At 41.5% G+C, this 17,128-nt stretch overlaps 1 non-coding gene across 3 annotated transcripts; it reads left to right on the forward strand.

The window, feature by feature from the left end:
* The first annotated feature begins 10,405 nt into the window (after positions 1–10,405).
* Positions 10,406–16,250, forward strand: LOC103637729 (uncharacterized). Of its 3 annotated transcripts, XR_004855292.1 has the most exons (9): positions 10,417–13,133; positions 13,960–14,224; positions 14,317–14,391; positions 14,755–14,875; positions 14,968–15,121; positions 15,202–15,280; positions 15,366–15,477; positions 15,548–15,586; positions 15,792–16,250. It is a non-coding gene; the product is annotated as an uncharacterized protein (transcript). The 3 variants fall into 3 exon arrangements; XR_004855291.1 differs by lacking the exon at positions 14,317–14,391 and having other exon boundaries at positions 10,406–12,368; positions 12,493–14,224; positions 15,787–16,250; XR_002749660.2 differs by lacking the exon at positions 14,317–14,391 and having other exon boundaries at positions 10,406–12,361; positions 12,496–14,224; positions 15,787–16,250.
* Positions 16,251–17,128: the final 878 nt, after the last annotated feature.

Consider the following 17,128-nt stretch of genomic DNA (forward strand, 5'->3'; position numbering starts at 1 on the left):
AAAACCTATGCAAATAAATAATCTAGAATGTGCAAACTAGGTTTTGTCTAAGTGTAGCTATCTATACCGCAAAGCCTAAGTTTCAATCCTAAATAATCTAACTAGAAAGACAAGATTAAAACTTAAATACTTAATGTATATGCGGAAGGTAAAGAGGAAGGTAGAGATGCAAACTCTCGTGGATGACGCCGGTATTTTTACCGAGGTATCCGGAACCACGCAAGGTCCCGACTAATCCTCGTTGGTGCCACTATGAAAAGGGAAGCCCATGTGAGGGCCAAGCACCTCGGTCGAGTAACTCCGTAGAGAGTCACGGGCCTTCTCCACACGCAAGTGGTACTTCGCTTCTGGCTCCTCTCGGACGCTCCACGTCGTCTACACTATCGAGACTCCGGTCGAAAACGCCGCGGGCCTCGTTCTCTTCATTACACGGTGGCGGCCGTGACACAAACATAGTTGTCGTCTCGCAAGACTCTCGTCCCACTTGGTGCAATTACAATGGCTCATGCAAGAGCCGAGGGGGTTGTGTGGTTTTTCTAAACTCACTCAACTAAGTAGGATTCACCTAGAGTGTAACACCCTGAATTTGGGGGTATAAAATTTCTTCTCTAGATGCCTACCAAATTCATGTGTTACCTCTTGTCTCTCCCTCTCTAGACTATCTCTCTCTTCCTTTTGAGTAGAAATAGGTTAATTAGGTGAGGGCTTAATTATTTATTTTGTCAAAACCATGTGAGTCATGAATTGTTGCATCATGCTGAGCCTAGATTATCCTTTTGATGGATGCACATGTTTGAAACTGCTTGAATTTGAAATTGTTTTGAATTTAATTTGAAACCATAGAGAAAATAAAATAGAAAAAACATTAGGAATTTCAGGAAAAAAGGAAAAATGAAAGCAGCCCAGCCATCCCCTTCCCCCGTCCTTTTGGCCCATTTAGCCCGCGAGCGCGCCCGCCTTTCTCCTCCCCCCTCCTCTCGTTGTCCGCTGGGCCTGCCTTGTCGGCGTGGCATCGCCCGCGCGTGCCTCCTTGATCTCGCTGCCGAGTGGGACCCGCTTGTCATCCCTCCCCCTTCAACCGCTCGGCCGCCTCACGGAGCTCCACGCTCGCCCACGTCCCGAGAAAACCGGCCTCACCCCCCCACACACACACGTCCCTGGTTCGAGGCGCCTCACCCTCCTCCCCTCTGCGCACTCTCTGGCCTCACTCAACTCCCCCATTCGCTCTCTCACCTTGCCTCGCCCGTGCCCGACCTCCGCCATGCCCGCGCCGTGCCGATCACCACGACTGCACCGCGCCAATGCTTGTTTCTGCCTCGTCCGGTGTTGCCGTTGAATCCGCGCCCAGAACCTTCTGACGTCCCGAGCTCCACCTCACCTGAGCTCCGCTCGAGGTGAGGATCGTCGACGCCCCTTCTTTTACTCTATCCCTGTTTTTCTCTCTGTTTTTGCGCAATTCGCCGGTGACGATCGATGGTGGTGCTTCGTCGTCGTGTCCTAATCTCCGGCCAACCGCCGACGTCCACGCGCGCGCCCCTCCCTCCTCGCGTCGTCGTTGGCCGTGGCCAACGGCCGGTACTATGTTTCACGCTGGGGAAAACTTGGACCCCGACATCCGGGGCCCACTAGCAGTCTCCCGCGCCGACTTATCCCCTCTCCCCCTCTATGCCGCTGAATGGAGGGCCCCGTCCGTCAGCACATGTTCGCGAGTCCGCACTTGCGCCTGCCCTCCATCGCTGACCAGTGGGCCCAACCTTTCCGTGACCCAACCCATCAGGTCCCCGCCGCTTTCCCCCTCCCATTGCCCGAGTCGCCGATTCGTGGGCCCCACCTGCCAAAGCGCGCCCGTGTCTCGCACCGAGGATGCTCGGGCCGTAGACACGTGGGACCCGCCGGTCAGTCCTCGTTTCTGATCCCGCACGCCCGCTTCTAATCTCGGGCGTCCGTTCCCGATCGGATGGCTGGGAAGCCCACATACCATTTCGTTGTGGTTGATTTGCTTAAGACCCCTCGGTTTCCTAAGAATGGAACCCGCAGTCCTTAGATCTCTCAGCCATGCCCCTGAGTTATTGTAGAAAGGACCCTGAGCTTATATCTAATCCCAGATTTAGGCATACTTTTGCATTTTAAACTTCAAAACTTGTTTATTTCATATCTTTTGCATAATAACTCCAAATTGGGTGATTCAAATTGCAAAATGTTCATAAGATTATTCTCTGTTCATGCAAATTATAATCATTCACTATCTGTACACTTTAATTTTATGCCTAGACTATAGGTTAGGTTAGGTAATGGTTTATTTATTATTAGGGAAAATAAAAAGGAAAACCTTAACGGTAATTAGATGTAACTTTGTGAGATTAATAATATGTAAATTATGAACTTATCCATGATACAACTTTTGTGTCTCATTAAAATAAGTGGAAATAAGTTATGAAAGCTATGGAGATAGACAATACGTAGAGAATTACAAACCTCTAGGTGTGTAATTCACCCTAGAGTCTAGGTTTTACCTTTTGTGTTTATATTGTTCTGTCAAATTGTGTTCACTTGATTGTATGTGGTTGATGTATTTTTAATTTGTCTTTATCCAAATGTATTGAATGCATGATCGCTTTGGTTTAGACAACGAGCAGCCTGTGGTTCCTGAGTGTGTTGTCGAAGACCTTCCTGAGCAACAACCTGGTGAAGGCAAGTGTCCTCTGACCTATTATGTCCTACTTACTTTATAATTCACTGTCCCGCATTACTTTATTGAAACCTAAGGATTGACTAGTTTGTATTTACCTTATCCTTGTTTACCTTTTGGGTTATCATGGTTAGCTTTATGCTATTGCTTTACCTTAATCAATGAACATGATGTGAATATTTGTGATACGATGATGTTATCCTGATAATGATCTTGTGATACTTTAGGGGACTCAGGTTGTTTCCTGAGTTCCTCTTCGTAAGGACCTGTTCGTTGAGTGACCACCTGTGATAATAGTACAACCATGATGGTGGAATGGGACATCCTTAGCTGATTAATTAGAGGAACTTGAGGTGTAGTTGGCTTCACCGTAGGGCCGTCAATGGGGTCTGGGCATAGTACTTGCTCTATCGAGGCTGGTTGTCGAGGTTCTTTTGATTTGGTTTTGTTAGTAACCCTTCCTATGGGGAGAAGTATTGTGTTTATCAAACTGGAGAAACCTAACAGGCGACTATGACCTTTGGGGAATCTTTGTAAAGGCTACGTAGTGAAACCTTCCCTACTCACCTTGGTAGTGTTTGAGGGTTTGATCAACTCGAGGCAAAAAGGGACCACGACTCGTGGATAAAGTGTGCAACCTTTGCAGAGTGTTAGAAACTGGTATATCAATCGTGCTCACGGTTAAGAGCAGCCTTGGGATCCTCTTTGCTTAGAAGAACTTTGGATACTTTTATGATGATTAATATTGATGGTTATGACTCTTATCTCTGGTATTTCCTCTTGGAGGGAGTACTTTTGGGTAATAACTGGGTTTATTACTAAAACATGGCTTAACTATTAATCATAAATACTTAACCAACTAAAAGCAACTGCTAATCCTTAACTCCATATACAGCTAGTCCACCTTAGCCAAATGGGACATTTGCTGAGTATGTTTATGTGTACTCACCCTTGCTTTAAAAACCACCCCACCCTAGGTTGTCCCCACTGTATTCAGTGCTCAGGAGGAGATGCAGGCAACATAGAGGACTTTGAGGAGTTCCAGGACTACGACGAGTTTTAGTTGTGTTAGTGGCAAACCCCAGTCAGCTGCTTTTGAAGGCCGTACCTGCTACGTTTTGTATTCCGCACTTTGATAATATTAATGACAATGTTATGATAATGACTCTGTGGATGTCTTGGACATCTTGATGTAATAAAGTACTATTTCCGCTATTTACCTTGAGCAATGTGTGAAGATGTCCAATTATGTAATCACTATGTACGTGAGTTTCTAATCCTAGCACGTACATGGTTCGCATTCAGTTTGCCTTGCAAAACTGGGTGTGACATAGAGCAAGCACATAAGCGGTCTAACTAACCTAAGCACTTCGCAAAGCACCTATGCTAATCACCAAGTGATTCTATTAAGCACTTGGGTGTATGAGCACTTAGAAATGTCTACAATATGTCTTGGTATGTTGCTTGAGCTCCCACACCTCCAAATAGCCGGTTGGGGTATTTATAGCCTCCCCCCACAATTATAGTCGTTGGACAGAAGCAACAGCTTTCTGTCGACGGGCACATCGGACAGTCCGGTGCACACCGGACATGCACTATTCACTGTCCGGTGCCCTAGCCACGTTCGCTGACTGTTGGGGTCTGTAGCAGTCGACCGTTGGATCGGACCGTTACCTAGACTGTCCGGTGCACACCGAACAGTCTGGTGCTACAGCCCGAGAGCGTCTGTTGTGGGCCTCTCTGCGCAGACTGCCTGGTGGCCCACTGGACAATCCGGTGCACACCGGACATGTTACTGTTCACTGTCCGGTGCGCCACCAGTGCGCTGGCTGATTGCCCACTTCATGGATTTCTTCGTTATTTCTTTGGGCTTCTTTTCTTCTTGAGTCTTAGACTTCTATGCATCTTTTATGTCTTCTTTTTGAGGTGTTGCTTTCCTTAATTCCTTGGTCCAAGTCACTTTAACATCCTGTAAACTACAAAAATGAACACTAGCAAATGCATTAGTCCATAGGCTATGTTGATCATCAAACACCAAAATCCTATTAGCCAAATGGCCCAGGGTCCATGTTCCATACAATCTCCCCCTTTTTGGTGATTGATGACAACACAACCAAAGCAAGCAAATATAACAAACATTTCAAGAAAATATGCAATCTACTTGCTAGGATGCATGAGTGCCCCCTCATCGTGAGTTTATGGACTTAAGCCTCCCCCTAACTACATAATTCACTTACTTCCTATTTTAGACCAAAGATACTTGAAAAACCAAAACCTCTTGCAAGATAAAAATAATTTAATTTGGTGGTGTTTGGTGTTTGATATATTTTTCATGCTTTGGCCCCTAAAAAACTTCTCCCTCTTTGACATCAACCACCGAAACAGAAGACAATAAAAGCATATAGGAAGCAAAAATAAGGCTTGCCCTCTAAAAGATTTATCAATTGAAGCACTAAAAGATTACTCCCCCTAAACAAGTGTTCTCCTTTTGAAAGAATATTCTCCCTCTTTGTCATAGACGAAGAAATACTCCCCTGGATAGAGATCTTCTACTTAGGAAAAAGCATGTGAGAAATAGAGGTACAAGATAAGATTTGATTAGACTGACTCCCCTATGCATAGGTAACAGATATATTTTTGATAACATATGCATTTAGCAATATGAGAAGTATAAGATATGAAATATAGTCTAATCAATAACTAGAGAAGACATGTAAAAAGATATCAAATGTGGTCATGTGAGACATGAAACTACTTGTAGATTTGTAGTGGAAGCTTATTGTCTTTCTCCGGGGACTCCATTTTGCTTTAATGAGACTAGTATATAATAGACTCAAAAACATCTATTAGTCTCAAATACTTAGATTATAGAGTAACCTCCCCCAAAAAGTGTGCATACAAGTTTTGGATACTTGTAGGAGACATGCACTTTGGTTTTGATATCAAGAGGGGCAATTATCTATAATCCGAGCTTTGGCACATATAAGTTAAATGATACCAATTGAAGTATGGAGGATATCAAATTTGGAATATGTCATCTACCAATACCAATTGGAATATCATTTACTTGGAATGTTTAACAAGCTATGTGCCATGCTTAACTAATCTTTTTAAACCATGTAGGCTTGCTCAAGAATATGAATTCAAAGCGAGCATTCCTACCATATGATTGACCTATTATGCATGCAGTTAATATCAAAAGAAAATATAACATGCAAAACTAGGCATTTAAGGTAAAACTAGATACATGGAAATATATACGCATATCTAAAAAGAAAATTCAATAAATCTAGTTACCTTAGTCATCGGTGGGGAATTTGGGTCCAAAGTTTTCACTAACTCAGTTGGCAATAGACTTGATCCAATACGATGCATCCCATGATATACATCCCATTTTGCCAGGTCTCCAAATTCCCCGATGTCCTTCAGACTTCTCACTTCCCTCTTGGGATCCAAACATTATTGGTGCTTTTCATGGTTAAAATAATTTATTTTGGCACAAGATGCGTTTGGCCTCTTTCATTTGTTGGTTTGCTCGTTGGCCTTGATTACTATCACCTTTCCGTTCTTTTTCTTCTTGATCAAACATGGTGTAGCAGCATTTTTATCCACCTTGTTGATGTAGGTGTTTGGAGATTTTGCTTGTTGGCTTTTGCTTGACCTTTTTCTTATCTCCGGTCTTCGCCTTGCATTGGCAAGACTTGTGACCTTCCTTGTGGCATAGCCTACAAATCACAGTTTCTCCCTTCACAGGCTTGTTCACTCCCACAGTGGTGTTATCCTGAGAAGGTTGGATTTGTTTGGCTTTGCCTTTCTTGTCATACAAGGCCTTGCCAAGACGAGCCACCTCTTGCTTTAATTGCTCATTCTCCATTGCAATCTCATCCGAACATGTTTATATAACAACATTCTTAACAAGAACTTGATTGCAGGGGTTAGAATGATCAATTAAATCAAAACAAGAAGTAAAAGCATCTTTCTTAATGATTTCAGGAATTTCAATTAAAGATGCTCCTCGGGTTCTACCGATGTTTTCTAGCTTAGTAGTTAGCTCATTATTGTGTATGCTAAGAATTTCCATTTTCTCTAGCAAGTTTTCAATAGCTTCTTGAGAGCTAGCTAACTTAACCTTAAGTTTTTCATTCTTTTTTATAAGACTATCATAGGTAGTTGAGGATGGAGCATTAGACTCTAATTGCTCAATTTTAGTTGTTAGCTCACAATTCAAATTTACAAATGTTTCAAATTTTTCTAGCAAACATTTATAATCATTTTGAGAGCTAATCAACTTATTTTTTTAATGTTTTAAGTTGAGCCTTTTGTTTAGTGCATACATCATCAAAAAATTTGATGGCTTTCGCAAGCTCATCTAAGGAGGGCTTTCCCTCACCTTCATCATCACTACTGTTGTCATCACTAGAGGATGGAATACTCATTTTACCTCTTGCCATAAGGCACTTGTGTGATGACTGTGATGAGCGTGATGAGGATCGGTAGTTGCACGTCCTAGGATGTTCATCTTTGCTTAAAGAGTCATCCCAAGTTTTGACACTTGTAAGCGCCTTGTCTTTGCTCCTCCCCTTTGTGGGCTCGGCCATATTTGGACAGCTGTCCCTGAAGTGGCCCTTCTCCCCGCATGCGAAGCATCCTCTCTTTATTTGCTTTTTTCCTGTCAATGTTAAAGAGAAGATCCTCAACCTGCAGAGGCACACCCATTAGATTAATCTTGCGGATCATCCCCATTACCTTTCCGACGCGTCAGATTGCTTCTTTGTCCTCAAAGGATAGATGTTAATGGTTGATTATCTTCTTCATCATCACTTTCTTCTTCTTCCTCTTCTTCACTTGAAGAACTTAGAGTGGGAGCCTTCTTCTTTCCTTTGCTCTTTTCATCACATGCAAAATCATATGGCCTTGAAGAAGTTGGTTCCTCTTGCCGACCCATTTTTCGCGACATCTGAAATGTCGCAATTTTCCCAATCACAATGGTCGGGGTCATTTGACTCAAGTCCTCCATGTTGTGAAGAATGGTGATGATGCTCCCATATCTTTATTGTGGTAGTAGGGAGATAATCTTCCTCACAATGTCCACATCACCTAGCTTATTAATGTTAATGCCAACAGAATTGAGCTCATTGATGATTAGATTCAAATGAGAATACATATCTCTAACAAGCTCATTATCCTTCATAGCAAAAGAATTATACTCATTTAAAACTAGGCAATGTTTTTGCTCACGGACATTGGATGTGTCATCATGGAGCTCACGCAATTTTAGCCAAATCTCATTAGGAGTTTTTAATGTAAAAACTTGATTAAGAATATCCATGCTAAGAGATTCATACAAGCAATTTTTGGCTCTAACATTTAAATTAATTTCTTTTTCCTCACTCGTGGTGGGTTTCTCGGGATTCTTAGGTGGTTTCATCCCGTCACGAGTGACTCTCCAAATACCTAGATCAACAACATCTAGGTAACAAGCCATGTTAGCACTATAATATGGGAAGTTAGTGATGTCGAAGTGTGGTGGCCTATGGGTATCCATCCCCTTCCTCTAAAAAGCGTCGGCTCATTTAGCGGTGAAGCTAAAAAGTTTCAAATGAGCCAAACTAGGCTCTGATACCAATATAAAGGAACGGTGACGCCTAAGAGGGGGTGAATCACTACTACATATATTACTATTTGAGACACACAATTTAAGACGGATATAAGTATATTTTATAGAAGTGTCTTATATCATACAGTGTTGAGCAAGATAAGACAATTTTTTGAAAATCCGTCTCAAATAGAAAAGTTTTTTGAGACAGTTATGTCAAAACAAATGTCTTATATTGATTTAAGATATATTTTTATTGTAAACCGTCTCAAATAAGGATAGTATTTGAGTCATCACTACTTTAACAATTGTCTTAGATGGTAGTGAGTATTCTAGACACTTCTATGTATGAAACCATCTCAAATAAGGATACTATTAGAGTCGTCTAAACTACAAAAACTGTCGTAGATGTGAGTGAGTATACTTGTAACACCCCAGGTGTTTATCGTCTGCTCGACCACGAGTGCGGACGTTAACACGTGATAGCTGTGAATGTAAATATCACTAAATTTTAATCATCCTCGTCTATCATGATTTTGATATCGTGCATGTCTCCATCTGTCTAAATGTTTCTAATTTATTCTGCAAAAATTCAGACTTTAGTAATTTTCGGAACCTCAAATCCAATATCGTTTGGGTTGAGCCATCGACGTCTTGCCCAAACTCTAATCCTTGAAATTGAATCCGGATTCTTAAACTTTGTTTCAAATTCTTTCACGCTTGCGTTGCACGTCTCTCTGTGGCGCGTGGCAGGTGCTAACCGGTGTCTAGACTGCGCACAGCCTCTCGCCCACGTGAACGTTGCGTGACATTGCTTCCAAAAGGATCACAATTTCGATGCCACATCGATCTCGTGTATTTATTTCGCGGAATGTCGAGTCTGGTGTCTGTTTAAAATTTTACGGATTAAGAGAATATGAATTCGGAAGCTCGACCCACTCTTACGATTTTTATCCCGAACAAATTAATTGGAACTCGACGATAGAAGTGATGCAAAATTAAATCAGGCCGAGATAACTATAACCGAACAGAGTATTCGTAATTAATCTGTTCCATTTTCTACAACTATGGAAATTTGTCTGATCTCGAAAATATCTACCATTGTTAGCTTAGTCTAAAAATAATAAAATCTATATTGTTTTGATGGGTCTGTTTACATCTCGCTCGGATTTAAATCCTAATTTTTTTACTTATTTGGGTATTCTATTTGTTAAAGATTTGAGAAAGAAAATTCTAAATTCTCCATTATCCTCACAACGCCCTAGCTTCTTTTCCCCTTATCCCCTTCGTACTTGCTCCCAGCCAAATCATTCACGTATTCATCTTCAAGCCAGCCGTCTCCTTATCCTGCGATGCCGCTCACCTGGGCTCATCTTCCAGCCGCCCTCTCCGCCCAGCAGCAGAGCACACCATCCTCTCAACTCGGATCCCCAAGCCCTCGCCTCCAGCTCTTGCCACGGCATCCATCCCCTGCTCGGACCTCCACCCGGCCGCGTCCTCGCCGGTGGCCAGCGCCGCTGCATCGCCCTTCCTAGCGTCGGCCTTGGCACCGCTTCCCCGAGCGCCCCAGTCGAGCTCGCCCATCCTCTGCTCTAGCCCTTTCTCCACGCCGTCGCTGAGCTCGCCCCTCCCCTCAGCCATGGACACGACGACCTGCAGCCCTTCTTGGTGGCCAAGCCCATCTTCCTGCTCGCGCCCCCTCTTTTCCACCTCTGCGCGTATCAGCTCGTCCAACCCCCATGGTGTTTCCTCCCTCTCGGCTCCCTTGCTCCCTCCCCATGGCGTTCCCCCTGGATGTTGGTGATCTGTTCCCCACGGTGCAGGCAAATGTTCTTTCCCTCCCTGCAGCAGCACCTTGGTGGTTGTCGAGCAGCACGTCGCGCTTGCGCAGCCTCGGTCACGACGTTGTTCACCCCGGTGAGCCCCCTGCTGTCCCCGCTTGCTTGCATCCTTTGTATTTGTTGAAGGGACTGAATCGATAAGCTACTATCATTTCTCGCAGCTAACCATTGGTGTCATACCTCACGTGTCATGTGTTCGCCGAAATGCCTAAACATGTAGTCTGTCGTCGTCGTATCCACAGTCAATTTTAGTCATGGTGAGCCGATTTACTTTTGTTGTTAGTTGGTTTGTTGGTGAATTGAATATGTATTAGTCACGATGGTTTTCTTGTTCATAGCGTCAGTGTGTTGTGTGACGATTTCTAGATCTGTAGCCGTAGTTTTGTGCTAATTTCATATGTGTGTAGTATGGGAGAGATATTCCAGGTGTTTAATAACTTGGGGGCATAGTCCTAGCGTGACGCTCCTCATGTGTTCGGTGATACACGTAAACCAGACAGCGTCGTTGATTTCATCATCTCAAGTCAAATTTAGTTTTGGTGTGCCATGAAGTAATCTCCTGATCTATAAGGGTTTCCTGTGTACTGATCCTCCACAACCTTTAGGGAAGTATGGGTCGAAAGTGACTAAATTGGTTCTATATGTTATAAGTGGTCTATCGGTGATGTGTAGGTTGGGTTTAATGTCTTAAGCAACTCACCGATAAGCTCTATTACTATTGATTACATTACATGTATTGATTTTATGAAGCTGAAGTTCTGTCTTAGTCCTCGTTATCTTCTAATGTTTGGTTTAGTTCTAGATTGCTTATGACTTTATTTTAGTCTAGCCGAGTATGACTACTCTTTCGTTTATTACACAAGTTCCTTAGTTAATTGCTAGGCAAGTGTGATGATATGTTGTATGAAATATGCTTGGTGAACGCATATGCATTGATATGATTGTGTTAATAAACCATGAAGGGTAGAGTTTTGTTTATGGATAAATTACTTATACAAAGAACATGTTAACACTTGCTGTTTGGACTGCAGGTATCATTTTAGTTACGTAGGTAATTGAGTGAAGTAAACCATGTTTTATGTAAACGTGTTATATAGAAAAGTTATAGATAACTACTTTATCTTGCTGGTGCTAAAATTTCATGACCATAGGTCTAGTAGTTTAAAAGATATGATTTTCTTAAGTCCAGTTTCAGAATCTGTCTAAATTCTGTACATGTTTCAAAAATTGGATTGTTTGGCTAAGTTAAATTGAGAATCAGTCATTAGTAATTATAGGAGAATTGTAGTACTTTCCTTAACCTTTCCAACAAATTTTGGATCACCCTTTTTGGTGATCTATAAATTAAGTTACAACTGTTTGAGTTAGGATCTCTGAATCTGTCCCAATTTGGACAGCAGAGCCTTTCTCATGTTTTCTGACTTTGCTATATATTAAATTAACCTAGGATGTTCATAAATGAATTGTAGATAATTCTATTATCTTTCTAAAAAGTCTAGGATCACCTGATTTGGATGTCTGAAACTCCAGTTATGATTTTTTGAAGTAAGTAGCCGAATTCTGTCCAAATCTGGACAGAATTTACGTTTAGCATTGTTTGACCATTCTAAGTGTCAAGTCTCACTGTGATGATAATACAAAAGTTGTAAAGGACTTTATAAGCTTTCCAAAAAGTCTTAGTTTACTATTTTTGGATGAAGATTGTGTAAGTTATGAATAAAACAACTAGCTACTGTTCTGCTGTCCAAAATCAGCAATGATTAAAATGATTACTTGGAGTTTCTTTTGTAAGGATACCTATATTTGGTTAGTTCTTGATTGGTTGATTGGTAGTCTTGTGGTTTTAAGTGTTACGTAAGTTCCTTGTAATTTTGTAATAAAGTTTAGGTTATAAATACCTGTGTTTCATAAAAGTTGAGTATGATTAACTCCAAGTGTGTGATTGTTATGGGGTCAAAGTTAGCTAGTGTTTGCTCATATAAATATGACTACTCTTTCGTTTTTTACACAAGTTCCTTAGTTAATTGCTACACAAGTTCCTTAGTGAATTTTCAAAGAAGTTCTGAACTGTTCAGAGTTCCTTGTTTGTTCACTAACCATCCTCTTTGTCAATCTTCTTTGAAAATTCGCTTTCCTCATAGGCTTCCATTTGTTAGTAAATCTGCACTTTTAGGAGACTCGGAGTTCGTCCTAGATGCAAAAGTACCTTGCTGGTTATGGAGAGGTCAGCTGAAGGTTGGAGGTTTGACTATGTTCGTTGTTTTTGATATGTTATATGGCTGTTCTGATGTCTATCAATGGTGGGTGAAGATTGCCACGAGATTAATTTGAAGCTTGATCGTCCTTAATTAGAAAAATGTTATTAGCAGGATCAGGTGGTGTTTTGGAGGTAGATTTAAACATTTTGGAGGTGGATTGAAGCTTTGACTGGACTGAAGTTTATTGCATCTGGAGAACATCATTTGGCTCTACCTCTATTTTATTGGTACTCTTAAATTTCTTGTTCCTTACACATTTGGGATGGTGATTCTCTACTTGTACAGCAACTGGATTGTATGGACGGAGGAGCCTGAGTTAGATTCTGGTTCTGCATGAGCAATAAGTTATAAACTGTTCAGGATTCCCTCGTAGGCTTTTCATGTTCTGGTACTGGATGTGCAGTTTTGGGAGGCATTGCTACAGAGATAGGACTTCTAGCTGAAATTGTTGCCCATTGATCACGCTTTATCCTATTCCTAAGTTATTTGATGAATGTTCATGCTGTTTGTGTTCTCAGTTGTCACTATCAAATAGGTAGTTATCCGAGGGTGGTCTCATTGACTGCAGATCTCTAGGTGATAGCTGGGCATGAAGGAACCAGTTTGCATCTATTCAGACCTACAACCTTCAACTTGCATTGTGTTTGTTCAGTGTCTTCTACCTTGAAGTAGTTAATGATTAGGGTCATTATTGCAGGTCTTACTGCTATTTTTTGCTTGGGCTTGTCATCGTGGATTATGTGTTGGGGGTACTAACTTATCCAATTTACTAATTCTTGTATATGAACCATGATACTTGTGAGACTGCTTCGAACCTGTGACATGGTGACTTAGAGCAACTCTCGCTATTGTACCAGCCCTGCTTCAAACCCGTGACATGGTGACTTGAGACCTCTCTCGCTATTGTACCAGGCCAGTCCTTTACGAACCATAATACTATGTTAATATAATATTCAGATACTTCTAATTTAATCTGCAGTTGTAGAAGGTAATGAGCATGTTTTAACTTCGGAGATTCAACCAGAGATAGCTAGAACTACAACACTACAACTTTCATTTAATCAAGCTTGTTTCTGCTTTATCTTGCTATGCTCTGACCAAAGCTTTAATTCTTGTGCTACTGGTATTTCTGTGTTCTGCAGATCATTTAGCTCAAGTAATTGGTAGTTCAATTGTGATAAGTAGGCTGAGCAAATTGTACTGCTAGTGTAGTTTGTTTTGTTTGATTTGTGTGGGCACACTTGAAATTGGCGTGAGTCTAGTAACATAAGTTGTGTCATTTTGCTCAGAAGCCTTACATATGAGTTCTTTCTGGTTCATCTGATGTCCACACTGAGTTTATCTGATGTCCACACTCTGAGTTTATCTGATGTCCACACACTGAGTTTTGGCAATTAATTTGCCTGTTTAGAAGCAGAGTTCTAGAACCTAAACTGTCTGTCTGAAGCAGAGCTCTAGATCCTGAACTGTCTGTCTGATTGGTTGCTGCTTACTTTGTGCTGCACTGAAATTGGTAGTGGTGTCTGTCTAGCCCATTGGAAGTTTTCTTCTCATCTCTGTTTCGTTACTGCACAGGGGAACTTGGTACAGCCATCCATGGTATCAGAATATGACCTGGGAGGAGAAGGGGACCTGTTCAAAGCTCCAGAAGCCATCATCGAGGAACCGCTGCTCCTGAACTGTCTGTCTGATTCTGTTCATTTGTTGTTGTGTAGGCTGGGCTTGTGCCAAGCTTGAATCCTCTTGTGAAGGAGTTTCTCAATGCTGCTGATGACAAGCGGAAGGAAGTCCTCTCTAAAATAGAAGAGGATGTTGCTAAGCTCAGCGGTTCTGCAGCCAAGTACTTTCTTCCACCTTCCCCTACACTATGTTTGCAAGCTACTCGATTGATTTAACATTCTGCTAGAAAATTTCATTCCATTTTGTTGGTAGATCTCGCGTCTAGAATTGCCGCTAGATGGGGGAGGTGAGCGGCTCCTGGTCTCTTCGATCCAATGTAATGGTCAGGTTTGTTTTGAGTTCGAGATTGTTAGCTAGTTCTCAGATCCATCATGGGGCCCTCTATGTTTTCCATTTCTGGTGATGAGCATGTGGTTTGTTCCGTTTGGGTTTAATGGGGTTTAGACCTGTAACTTCATCCATTTTTAGCTTCCACCTACCTGGATCTTAGTAAATTCGAGGACTCACTGCACATGTCCCTATCATACTACTCTTGTTGAATTAAAAGGACCTTGTAGTCTAGTGGCAGCTCTGATTTCATTTCCATTTACTGTGTTGTACCTGCACACCAAAACTCTACATATTACTGCAAGTTCAATCTTCTAATCCTTATGGAATTTCAATCTTGTTCTGACCCTGCCTATACTGCAGCTAAGAAGCTACAAGTGAATGCCGAGGAGAGCAGCGATGACTTGGCTAACCCACCGAAGGTAGAGGAGAAGCTTGGTGCTGTCCCTCATGGCCTGTCCACCGACTCTGAGGTTGCCCAGAGGTGCGCATAGCCTTCTGCCAATCAGTGCTGGTTGTTACTGTCTTGTCATATTATCGATACTTTTATGAACAATATGATTTTGTTGCGTGCAGGGAAGCCGAGTCTATCTCTAGGAAGACTCTCAGGAGCTCAGCCGAGAAGTTTGAGTTCCAAGCTGAGGTTTCCAGACTCATGGACATCATCATCAACTCACTCTACAGCAACAAGGATATCTTCCTGAGGGAGCTCATATCTAATGCCTCTGATGTATGTACTACATACTGACCCCTGTGTTTGTTCTGCATTGTGGATGCTCGAAATTAACTGGGTGTTCTACATGTCTGTAGGCTGGATAAGATTAGGTTCCTTTCCCTTACTGATAAGGAAGTTCTGGGTGAAGGGGACACTGCAAAGCTTGAGATTCAGGTAGATTTCAATGTTGAGAGCTGTTTTTTTTGTTGGGCAACGCTTTAGAATCAGACCTCAAGGCATCTGGTCTATGCTTATGCAGATTAAGTTGGACAAAGAGAAGAAAATCCTCTCCATTCGGGATAGGGGTATTGGTATGACCAAGGAAGATCTTATTAAGAACCTTGGAACGATTGCTAAATCTGGCACTTCAGGTACTTCAGGTACTGCCTTTTCATCTTTCCAGCTGATTACTGCACTCATAATATTTGTTTATGAGTGCAGGAACAGGAGCTGCTCGAGTCTCTTGTCGAAGCTGATACGGTGAGTTCTCTGTGATGATTGGTCTCAGTATTGTACTGGGTTTCAGTGTGTCTGCTCAGAGTCTTAGCCCGTTGAATCCATAGTTTGTCTGTTTTTCACCAGGAACTGTATAGGATGTTCTCTAACCAATGGCCAGGCCAATGCTCATTGTGGTTTGAAACCTTTGTTCGATATATAGTCTGAACTCTGAATTGATGCAGAGAAGGCAGGAAAGAGCTAAAAAGATGGAAGAAAAGAAAGTGTATCTGCAACTATACGAAGCAATGGAGGCGTTGGTCAAGATCAATCTGGAGACGAACAAGATCATGGACTTCATCAAGTTTGACGTCGGCAACGTGGTCATGGTGACTGGCGGGAGGAACACCGGGCGTGTAGGAGTCATCAAGAACAGGGAGAAGCACAAGGGCAGCTTTGAGACCATCCACGTGCTGCTTGGAGCTTTTTGCTATGTCTAGTTTTCTCCTATTTGTTGTACAGGAAAACATAGAATAGAATTCAAATTTGGTGGTCGCAAAAGTGTGGAGACTTTAATTCATATAAAGTTAGGCTTAACATTAGTGCAAACAGTTGTATTTTAGTTTAGATTTAGAGTACACTTATGTATGCATTGTTTGACAATGTTTATTTATGATATATTAAATGGTACTTATTTATATTATATTAATTATAATGTTGTTCAATATATGTGTATGTATATTTCTCTTTCAAATTATTATAACATGATATCTGAAAAAATGATTATAAATTGAAGAATGCACCGCCGTGTAAGTCATTTCGTTTAAATCTTAATAAGACGGTTACCAAAATGTCTAATATCAGTCTCCTAAATAAGACGGTTTCTAAAACGTCCATTATTAGTCACCTAAATAAGATGGTTTTCATATTGTAATCGTTTATTATTGTAGGGTATTCGAGACAGTTTGATAAATACTTTATGACTTTTAATGTTTGTATTCTCTACGATTCTTTAGAAGCAGTGTCTTAAAAAACCTAATTCAAGATGGTTTATCGGACGAAATGACTTAGACAAATACCTTTTTCAGACGGTTTATCGGACAAAATGACTTAAACAAATACCTTTTTCAGACGGTTATAAATTAAAAACTGTCTTATATAATATCTTTTAAGACGGTTTATAACCATCTTAAATGTGGGACATCTTTTGCGACTCCATCAAAATTGGACACTTCATAAGCGTCTTAATAACTGAAAATTAACCGTCTCATATAGCATGATCTGTAGTAGTGAATTAGGACTTCTAAAAACTTTCTCTAAACTAGGCCACAAATAAATCCCTAGAGCAAAACCTACGCAAATAAATAATCTAGAATGTGCAAACTAGGTTTTGTCTAAGTGTTGCTATCTCTACCGCAAAGCCTAAGTTTCAATCCTAAATAATCTAACAAGAAAGACAAGATTGAAACTTAAATACTTAATGTAAATGCGGAAGGTAGAGATGCAAACTCTCGTGGATGACATCGATATTTTTACCGAGGTATCCGGAACCACGCAAGGTCCCAACTAATCCTCGTTGGTGCCCCT

The sequence above is a fragment of the Zea mays genome, chromosome 1 (genome assembly GCF_902167145.1).
Source record: "Zea mays cultivar B73 chromosome 1, Zm-B73-REFERENCE-NAM-5.0, whole genome shotgun sequence".
Classification (NCBI taxonomy): domain Eukaryota; kingdom Viridiplantae; phylum Streptophyta; class Magnoliopsida; order Poales; family Poaceae; genus Zea; species Zea mays.